Below are 10,899 nucleotides of genomic sequence, written 5' to 3'. Positions count from 1 at the left end.
GGGTTTAGAAAAGGCAGAGGAACTAGGGACCAAATTGCCAATATCCGCTGGATAATGGAAAAAGCCAGGGAGTTTCAGAAAAACATCTATTTCTGTTTTATTGACTATTCTAAAGCCTTTGACTGTGTGGACCATAACAAATTGTGGCAAGTTCTTAGCGGTATGGGGATACCAAGTCATCTTGTTTACCTCCTGAAGAATCTGTATAACGACCAAGTAGCAACAGTCAGAACAGACCACGGAACGGACTGGTTTAAGATTGGGAAAGGAGTACAGCAGGGCTGTATACTCTCACCCTACCTATTCAACTTGTACGCAGAACACATCATGCGACATGCTGGGCTTGAGGAATCCAAGGCTGGAGTTAAAATCGCTGGAAGAAACATTAACAATCTCAGATATGCAGATGATACCACTTTGATGGCTGAAAGTGAAGAGGAACTGAGGAGCCTTATGATGAAGGTGAAAGAAGAAAGTGCAGAAGCTGGCTTGCAGCTCAACCTCAAAAAAACCAAGATTATGGCAACCAGCTTGATTGATAACTGGCAAATAGAGGGAGAAAATGTAGAAGCAGTGAAAGACTTTGTATTTCTAGGTGCGAAGATTACTGCAGATGCTGACTGCAGTCAGGAAATCAGAAGACGTTTAATCCTTGGGAGGAGAGCAATGACAAATCTCGATAAAATAGTTAAGAGCAGAGACATCACACTGACAACAAAGGTCCGCATAGTTAAAGCAATGGTGTTCCCTGTAGTAACATATGGCTGCAAGAGCTGGACCATGAGGAAGGCTGAGAGAAGGAAGATCGATGCTTTTGAACTGTGGTGTTGGAGGAACATCCTGAGAGTGCCTTGGACTGCAAGAAGATCAAACCAGTCCATCCTCCAGGAAATAAAGCCAGACTGCTCACTTGAGGGAATGATATTAAAGGCAAAACTGAAGTACTTTGGTCACATAATGAGAAGACAGGACACCCTGGAGAAGATGCTGATGCTGGGGAAAGTGGAAGGCAAAAGGAAGAGGGGCCGACCAAGGGCAAGATGGATGGATGACATTCTAGAGGTGATGGATTTGACCTTGGGGGAGCTGGGGGTGTTGACGACCGACAGGAAGCTCTGGCGTGGGCTGGTCACGAAGAGTCGGAAGCAACTGGATGAATAAACAACAAAAAATGGCACCAGACTGACATCTCCAGGCCAGCTTCACACTTCATGCTGAGACATAGTTGGCTTAATAAGCCATACTGGTCTGGTTCATACATCACACTAAGCCAAACATAAATGAACAACATATCTTTCTGGGTGGGTCTATACATGAAGATAAAATGTGTAGTTAGGCTTAGCATACTGCTTGGAGTCAGTCAATTCCAACTGAATCAATAAACTATACATAAGCCACCCATGGGTCAGTTCAACGTGTTAACCCCCTCACTGTGAAGTGTGAATCCATCCACAAACTGCTCTTCCATTTGTATAATGATTGCTCAAGCATAGGCCATCTCTTCCCACTTCCACCCCCCACCCCACCCCCCACACACAAAACCACCTGACCAGGACTGGTGTGTCTCTGCTGCCAATCTTTGTTCCATGGCTGGCTGATTGGCAGAGATAATTGGGAGTGGAATCTCAGGAGGGCACCCACTGGATTTAGGGTGCCCCTGTATTCCAGAGTGTGCCTCCCTAAAACACTCACTGAAAACTGCTAAAACTGTCTAGACCAGTGCTTCTCAACCTCGGCAACTTTAAGATTCCTGGCTGGAGAATTCTGGGAGTTGAAGTCCACACATCTTAAAGTTGCCGAGGCTGATAAGCACTGGTCTAGATGGTCCTTCTTCAGCAAAGGATCGTTATCTTGTCGTGGTGCTGGAGCTTGAGCACCTCAATGATGCCATGAGCTAAACCGTGAAGGGCCACCCAAGACGGGAAGGTCATGACAGAGAGGTCAGACTAAATGCGATCCCTGGGGAAGGTAATGGCAACCCACCTCAGTATTCTTGCCGTGAAAACTAAATGGATCAGTACAACCAGAGATATGTCGGTATACCATCGGAAGATGAGACCCCCAGGTCGGAAGATGGTCAAAATGCTACTGGGGAGGAACAGAGGATGAGCTCAACTAGCCCCAGACGTGATGACGCAGCTAGCTCAAAGCCGAAAGGACGGCTAGCGGCCGACGGTGCTGGTGGTGAACGGCGAATCCGATGTTCTAAGGATCAACACACCATCGGAACCTGGAATGTAAGATCTATGAGCCAGGGCAAATTGGATGTGGTTATTGGTGAGATGTCAAGATTAAAGATAGACATTCTGGGCGTCAGTGAACTGAAATGGACTGGAATGGGCCACTTCACATCAAATGACCACCAGATCTACTACTGCGGACAAGAGGACCACAGAAGAAATGGAGTAGCCTTCATAATTAATAGTAAAGTGGCTAAAGCAGTGCTTGGATACAACCCAAAAAATGATAGAATGATCTCAATTCGAATTCAGGGCAAGCCATCTAACATCACAGTGATCCAAATATACGCCCCAACCACAAATGCTGAAGAAGCTGAAGTAGAGCAGTTCTATGAGGATCTGCAGCACCTACTGGACAACACGCCTAAAAGAGATGTTATTTTCATCACAGGAGACTGGAATGCTAAGGTGGGCAGTCAAATGACACCTCGAATTACAGGTAAGTATGGCCTGGGAGAACAAAACGAAGCAGGACACAGGCTGATAGAATTTTGCCAAGACAATTCACTCTGCATAACAAACACTCTCTTCCAACAACCTAAGAGACGGCTTTATACATGGACTTCACCAGATGGACAACACCGAAATCAGATTGATTACATCCTTTGCAGCCAAAGGTGGCGGACATCTGTACAGTCGGTAAAAACAAGGCCTGGAGCTGACTGTAGTTCAGATCACGAACTTCTTCTTGCACAATTTAGGATCAGACTCAAGACATTAGGGAAGACCCACAGATCAGCTAGATATGAGCTCACTAATATTCCTAAGGAATATGCAGTGGAGGTGAGGAATCGATTTAAGGGACTGGACTTAGTAGATAGGGTCCCGGAAGAACTCTGGACAGAAGTTGGCAGCATTGTTCAGGAGGCGGCAACAAAATACATCCCAAAGAAAGAGAAAACCAAGAAGGCAAAATGGCTGTCTGCTGAGACACTAGAAGTAGCCCAAGAAAGAAGGAAAGCAAAAGGCAACAGTGATAGGGGGAGATATGCCCAATTAAATGCAAAATTCCAGAGGTTAGCCAGAAGAGATAAGGAATTATTTTTAAACAAGCAATGCGCAGAAGTGGAAGAAGACAATAGAATAGGAAGGACAAGAGACCTCTTCCAGAAAATTAGAAACATCGGAGGTAAATTCCAGGCAAAAATGGGTATGATCAAAAACAAAGATGGCAAGGACCTAACAGAAGAAGAAGAGATCAAGAAAAGGTGGCAAGAATATACAGAAAACCTGTATAGGAAGGATAACAATATCGGGGATAGCTTTGACAGTGTGGTCGGTGAGCTAGAGCCAGACATCCTGAAGAGTGAGGTTGAGTGGGCCTTAAGAAGCATTGCTAATAACAAGGCAACAGGAGACGACGGCATCCCAGCTGAACTGTTCAAAATCTTGCAAGATGATGCTGTCAAGGTAATGCATGCTATATGCCAGCAAATTTGGAAAACACAAGAATGGCCATCAGACTGGAAAAAATCAACTTATATCCCCATACCAAAAAAGGGAAACACTAAAGAATGTTCAAACTATCGAACAGTGGCACTCATTTCACATGCCAGTAAGGTAATGCTCAAGATCCTGCAAGGTAGACTTCAGCAGTTCATGGAGCAAGAATTGCCAGACGTACAAGCTGGGTTTAGAAAAGGCAGAGGAACTAGAGACCAAATTGCCAATATCCGCTGGATAATGGAAAAAGCCAGGGAGTTTCAGAAAAACATCTATTTCTGTTTTATTGACTATTCTAAAGCCTTTGACTGTGTGGACCATAACAAATTGTGGCAAGTTCTTAGTGGTATGGGGATACCAAGTCATCTTGTATGTCTCCTGAAGAATCTGTATAACGACCAAGTAGCAACAGTAAGAACAGACCACAGAACAACAGACTGGTTTAAGATTGGGAAAGGAGTACGGCAGGGCTGTATACTCTCACCCTACCTATTCAACTTGTATGCAGAACGCATCATGCGACAAGCTGGCCTTGAGAAATCCAAGGCTGGAGTTAAAATCGCTGGAAGAAACATTAACAATCTCAGATATGCAGATGATACCACTTTGATGGCTGAAAGTGAAGAGGAACTGAGGAGCCTTATGATGAAGGTGAAAGAAGAAAGTGCAAAAGCTGGCTTGCAGCTAAACCTCAAAAAAACCAAGATTATGGCAACCAGCTTGATTGATAACTGGCAAATAGAGGGAGAAAATGTAGAAGCAGTGAAAGACTTTGTATTCCTAGGTGCAAAGATTACTGCAGATGCTGACTGCAGTCAGGAAATCAGAAGACGCTTAATCCTTGGAAGAAGAGCAATGACAAATCTCGATAAAATAGTTAAGAGCAGAGACATCACACTGACAACAAAGGCCCGCATAGTTAAAGCAATGGTGTTCCCTGTAGTAACATATGGCTGCGAGAGCTGGACCATAAGGAAGGCTGAGCGAAGGAAGATCGATGCTTTTGAACTGTGGTGTTGGAGGAAAATTCTGAGAGTGCCTTGGACTGCAAGAAGATCCAACCAGTCCATCCTCCAGGAAATAAAGCCAGACTGCTCACTTGAGGGAATGATATTAAAGGCAAAACTGAAATACTTTGGCCACATCATGAGAAGACAGGACACCCTGGAGAAGATGCTGATGCTAGGGAGAGTGGAAGGCAAAAGGAAGAGGGGCCGACCAAGGGCAAGATGGATGGATGATATTCTAGAGGTGACGGACTCGTCCCTGGGGGAGCTGGGGGTGTTGACGACCGACAGGAAGCTCTGGCGTGGGCTGGTCCATGAAGTCACGAAGAGTCGGAAGCGACTAAACGAATAAACAACAAAGATGGTCCTTCAAAGAAAAACTGATGTGGAAGTGGGAAAAGCTGGACAGCGCTGTTCCGAAGAGAAGACCCTCTCCTTCCATGTCCCTTTTGTCCCTTGAGTGACATCTTTACTTCTTCAAGCATGCTAATTAAATTCCAGATTTGAAAACTAGCATAATAGTTGACATATTCTGCTTTTCACAAGGGTGCCTTCAAAGCAATAAAGAACACAAAACTCAGCTGATGATGTCCTTATCTATTTGCACTGTGATCTCCAGTGATCATTGGCTGTGCAGCAAATACCAATGATCTGAAAGTTACACAATCTCCACAAAGGGCGCACACTCAGAAACCTCTCCAGTAGCTAGCACGTACATTTTATACAGTCGCTATGAAAATTTATGTGTGTTATTATGAAACCAGTTGATTTTACAGAGAGACCAGTGGAATTTTCCAAGCCCGTGCTGTCAGTCTGCCATTTTTTAGGAAGCGGAGAAGCAGGGAGAGCTGTCTCAAAGGGAAGAGATGAGAAGTTTGGATGGTCTCACACCTGACGGGACACGCAGCAGCTTCGGACAAGGCATCAGGGTGATCGGTGCATGAAGCCCAGCTTGGACCAAGCCCATCCATTTCTGGGGAAGCCATTCTGGGAGGCAGGACAGAACCTGCCACGGGGCCACACCTTTGGCGGGATAGCTCATCAGGGCAGTGCACCGGGGGAGGGGGGCGTTCCTTGCAGCTTAAGCCTAGTCCACCTAATCCAGCAGCCCCGCCAAGGCAGAACCCTGGTCAGAACAGCCTTGCCTCCAATGCACAACTGTGCTCCCAGCATCAAGAGAAAAGGAGGAAAACTTAGGGCAAGTCCAGGACTCCTCACTCATGGGGGTGGGGGGAATGGGTGGGCATTGGCTCTGAGTCACCCTGGTTCCTCCCCAAACACACACAGCGGGTCCCTGTCTTTCTTCTCATCCTGGAGTTCCAATGGTGGAGAGACCATTCAAATCCTGAAAGCCCCCCGGGGGTGGATCTCCCTCTTCCCTGGGCAGCTTAGAGCCCTTGTGAGCCCCACAAAGCAGCAGGGATGGATTGTCCCCGATGGTTGTGGGGGACGTTGTGCCAGTCATGCCCTGAGCACCCTTAGGCTTTCTGTCTCCAAAAAGATACTGGATAGCTGGAAAAGGCTCCAAACTGCTTCCCTCTAGGAAAAGATGGACCATTGGGCTTGAGCCCAGAGCAATGATCAGGGAAGGCCCACCGTCCAGCCCCAGCCAAGGAAGCTCACCAAGCAAGGCCTCTTCCTCAGCCCTGCCAGCTGCCCAGAGTCACAGGTGGGAGCTCCCAGGGAAGAGGAGGGACAAGGGGTGTCCACCAGTGTGGTCCATAAAGCCACGTTGGTGGCTGCCCCAGTGGTATCGAAGCTCCACCTGTTTTTAAAAAGAGGGGGAAAACACCAGGTGGAACTTTGATCACACTGTCAGGGCCACCATCTGGACTTTTTTAACCATGCCCTGTGGACACGCCTGGAAGAGGTGATTTTCCTATCTGATTTCATATCAGATAGCAAAACCACAAGTGTAAGAAAAAAGATCCATCACACAGGGCAGTGGGACACCTGGTGGGTTTTGTTTTGTTTTTTAAATGCATGGGGTGGAGAAGAGGGCTTTGGCTTTCCCTTTTCTCACACCCACACTAAAACTGATCTCAGCATTAAAATTTGCTAAGCAGCCAGGGTGATGTGGTAGCCCAGGGGGTGGATGGGCACCAGGGAGACCACGGTTCCAGTCTACCCTCAGCCACGGAGGCCCACTGCCCACCTGGGCCAGTCCCTCTCTCTCACCCAACCCACTTTACCGAGCTGTCCTAGGAGAGGAAGGAGCACTGCATGCATCAGTGTGAGTCTAGGCATGTCTAGGCAAGAAGACCAAGTGCCTTGGGCAGCAGCACGATGTAACGGTGAAGGTGTTGGCTGGCACCGGTAAGACCCCAGTCCTAGACCCCCCTCAGCCACAGACAGCCCTGGCTGACTGTGCACTACGCCCCCAGCCTTGATCTCCTGAATGAAGGGTAGGACACAACTCTAAGAAACAAACATTGATTGGCCCAAGGTTCAGGGCAAACAAAACACCAAGAGGCATCATCACTCAAAAGGCAATCAACATCCAAATGTCACTAAATGCAAAACTGAGCGGCCAGCTTGAAAACAGGACTCCCAGACTGGATGGGCTTTGAGCAGCAAATCCTCTTTGCTTTGAATTGTGGTAAGTGTGCTAAATATGTTATACCTCAACTTGAGTCCTGGCAGGTAAGGAGAGAAAGGAGTCGGCCAGGTCTGGAGAAAGCACGTTTCGCCAGATTCAGGCAGAAGAGACGGAACAGACTGCGCTCCAGAAATCCCTTCCAGCAATGGAGCTGTGTCTGCTTTTTGCAGGAAAGCTGCAGAGAATTTTGCACACCTCAGAGAGGGAACAAGTGTGATTTGCAGGACCTGACAGATGCAGAGCCCTTGATAGAGATGCTTGGCTTTTACCAGGGCTCACTGTAATGCCCTTCCTTCAGCACTGCCACAGGGCAGGTACTGCAAACTCCCGCCAGCACCACCCCCCGTCTCTGCCCCGGGATGCAAAAAAGGGAGAATCAGTAACCCGAATTCCTTATATTGCAGGTTTTACAGGACTTGGGCCCAAACCTAATTCTTCCCCTTCTAGCAGTAATCCCCAGACAATCAGGTAATTTCTACGTTGATTTTCTGCTCACTGATAAACTATTTTATACAACCTACGCTGTTGCTAAGTTTTATTATCTAGCATCAGGGTTTCAGCAGGAGATCCACAGCAAGATTTAAGATGGATTGCTGTGTATGCTTATTTGTGTTTAGCTGTTGACTCTCTTTTTTCCTTCTCATTTATTTATTTATTTATTTATTTATTTTTCAGATTTTGTTACCACCCATCTCCCCCAAAAGAGGGACTCTGGGCAGTTATTTCCTGTCTAAAGGCCATAATAAATAAAATTGAAACATCCTGCCTGTGCATGCTGATCAGAGACAGCAGCGAGAGCCAGTTTGGTCTAGTGGCTAAGGTGCTGGGCTAGAAACCAGGTGTCTGTAGTCCCGCCTGAGGCACGGAAGCCGGCTGGGTGGCCCTGGGCCAGTCACTCCCTCTCAGCCCAACTCGGTGCAATGTAGACCAGCCTCCTCGGGGTGCACCCCGGGCAACGTGGCTTGTCACGGCTAAATAGCCTGCACATCTGGCTGCTGGACCTCACAAGGACTTCCCAGCAAGAAAAAAAGCAGCATGAACACCAAACTGCTATGCCACACAATGAGAGAGAGAGAGAGAGCAGCAGCGTGTATTTGCATGTACAGGCATATGCGCAGCATGCGTGTGTGCATGGACAGTGCCTGTGTGTGTCCACATCTCCATCCATCCATCTACCTGACTGGGAAGAGGACACCTCCTGGATGTGGTGCTGCAGAAGAAGCCAGCATGTTTCCTGACATACTCCCTCACTCCTGTTGCAGTTTTTTCCCAACATTAAGTAATATTTGGCAACCGGGAAGCAGGGCTTGGTTGGGGCACAGTGCTCTGCAGGGTGGCTATTTGCAGAACCCATGAGTGCTGGAGCTGCCACAAGCTGCAGCCACTGCTGTGACCCCCTTCCTGGCAGCAGCCATGGAGGCAGGGCAGGGGGGACATGGTGGTGCCTGGGGAATCCTCCAAGCAGGAGGTGCGCTGCCAAGATGCCCACCCCCTGCCCCCGGGTGGCTGGAAAGTCCCTGGCTTCAGGAATCTGGGGGTGGCTTTCCAAGGTGGGCAGGGGAAGCCAGCCCCCTGCCCCCCCCCCATGCCTCTTGGCAGCTACCAGTAGCCTTACAGGGTTTGAAAGAACGGACACATGAATGCAACCCTGAAGCAAATGCGCAGCAAAAGATCTCCATGAAATACAAAAGTTTTCACAATGAATTCATGGCAGGCAAGCAGGACGCCAAAGCCAGTGCACACCAAGGGCAGCCACGCTTTGCCATGGCAACCCAAATCCCAGTTTGCCTTTCCCTGGCACCACAGAGCCACCCTTTTTTTTTTTCCACAGGAACAGGCCTGGGGCCATCCACAGCTTTGGGCGCCCAGCTGGTGCTCTGTTGCAGATGACATTCTGACACAAGGATCCTCAAAGGAAGGCTGGGGTGGCTAGCTAAACAGGGAAGATGGTTCCACCCACCAACACCTGGGGTGATTTTGTCTGCGGGGAAGTACGTATGTTATGCTCCCCCCCTCCGCCACCAATATTGCCCTTCCCAACTTAGTGGGTGAGTGGGATCAGAGGCTCTTTGGTTGCCACAGATACCTGGGCCCCATCCAGCCGGGAGCAGGGTTTCAAGTGCTGACCCGCCACGGGGGGGGGGGGCAGTAGGGCGAGTAGAGAGAAACCCTGTTTTGCCCTGTAAACTATGGAGAAGTTAAAGAAAAGATTCAGGCATCCTGCTTTCAAAATGGCCCTGTTATTTGGAGCTGGAGAAGCCAGTCACGACAGTTTGTATTTCACCTCCCGGGTCAGCTTCCGCCTGTTTGGGGGGCCATCTTTTGGACAAGGAGGAACTTCTGCTTGCAGGCAACAGAGCTCCAGTCCAGCTCCATCCCTGTTCCTAAAGAGGACCTTGGCAGAGCTGGGAAGAGCTGCCCTCTGGCATTGCTACGGTTTATCCCTGTGGGTGACAGTTGACTCACTAGACCGCGGGGCCAACTCTACAGGAGACCCAGCTTCAAGCCGTGCGCCATTTCCGTGACGGGGAAGCTTCAGGGAAAGGGCCCCAGCAATGCTTGACATTTCTTGATGGTTCCTTCCAGCAGCGCTTTCCTGCAAAAAAGCACATTCGGTACCTTCTGCACCGGTGACGTCTCCAGCCAATACCTTTCAGCCAAACCATCCCTTCCAAGTCATGGCTCCAACGTTGCCAGAACAGGTGTGGCTGTGAGCACCAAGCACCTCCCTGAGCAGGTAAGGGCTTGTATCTCATTGCAGAGGCCAAGGTTGGAAGGTAAACAAGCCAGCAGAAAATGTGCACTATCAACTGTTCCAATAAAAGTCTGAAGAATTTGGCAGCTGCTGAACCGTCCAAATAAAAAGAATTTATCAGCTTCCTAACCCTTTCCAAATATCTCTTTGAAAGCAAAGGTGAGAGAAGATCAGGGCAGGCCAAGAGCAAAGGGCAGCTCCCAGGTGGGAAGGGGCAGGGCTGAACTTTGCTAAAGAGGGATTTCAGAGACCTTCAGACTCAGCGCCAAGCTGCTGATAGAGAATCGGATGCGCAAACACCTGGGCGAACTGTGACCATTTCTGGCAGCAAGCTGAGCCGGGAGTCGGGAGCCTTCGCTGGAGGAGAGCAAAGGCCCCCCAAAAATTCACTTAGGGAGCCGGAAGCAACTCCTTGGCCCACTGTTCCTCCACTCCTGCCTTTGGCGACACTTGACGCCCTGGCTGGGAGACCCAAGATTAGCCACTGACAGACCATCCTCCAGCAACAGCTCCCCCACCATGGAAGTGCTGCCCCCTTGCTGTCCTTGGGGAACTCCTAATTTAAACCAGGACAGAGCGCTCCAGGGTGGTGGGGAGGGGGAGATTAGCACATGTTCAAAAGCAGGTCTACCCACAGAAGCAGCTGTCTGTGACAAGGTTTTCATTGTTACGGTTCAGGGCTCTAACCTACTTTTTCCCCATCAGCTCCCACCTAGGCCACAGCATTGGGTGCAGCTGGAACACCTGCTCCGTCCTGATGAAGAAAATTCCCGGCTTACCAAGAGAATAGCTGCCCACCGCCTCTCTGCACGAGTCACCATTACTCCTGGTCCATCTGGGTTAACTGGAAGAGAG

The sequence above is a fragment of the Candoia aspera genome, chromosome 14 (genome assembly GCF_035149785.1).
Source record: "Candoia aspera isolate rCanAsp1 chromosome 14, rCanAsp1.hap2, whole genome shotgun sequence".
Lineage (NCBI taxonomy): Eukaryota > Metazoa > Chordata > Lepidosauria > Squamata > Boidae > Candoia > Candoia aspera.
Note: the sequence above shows the minus strand (reverse complement) of the source record.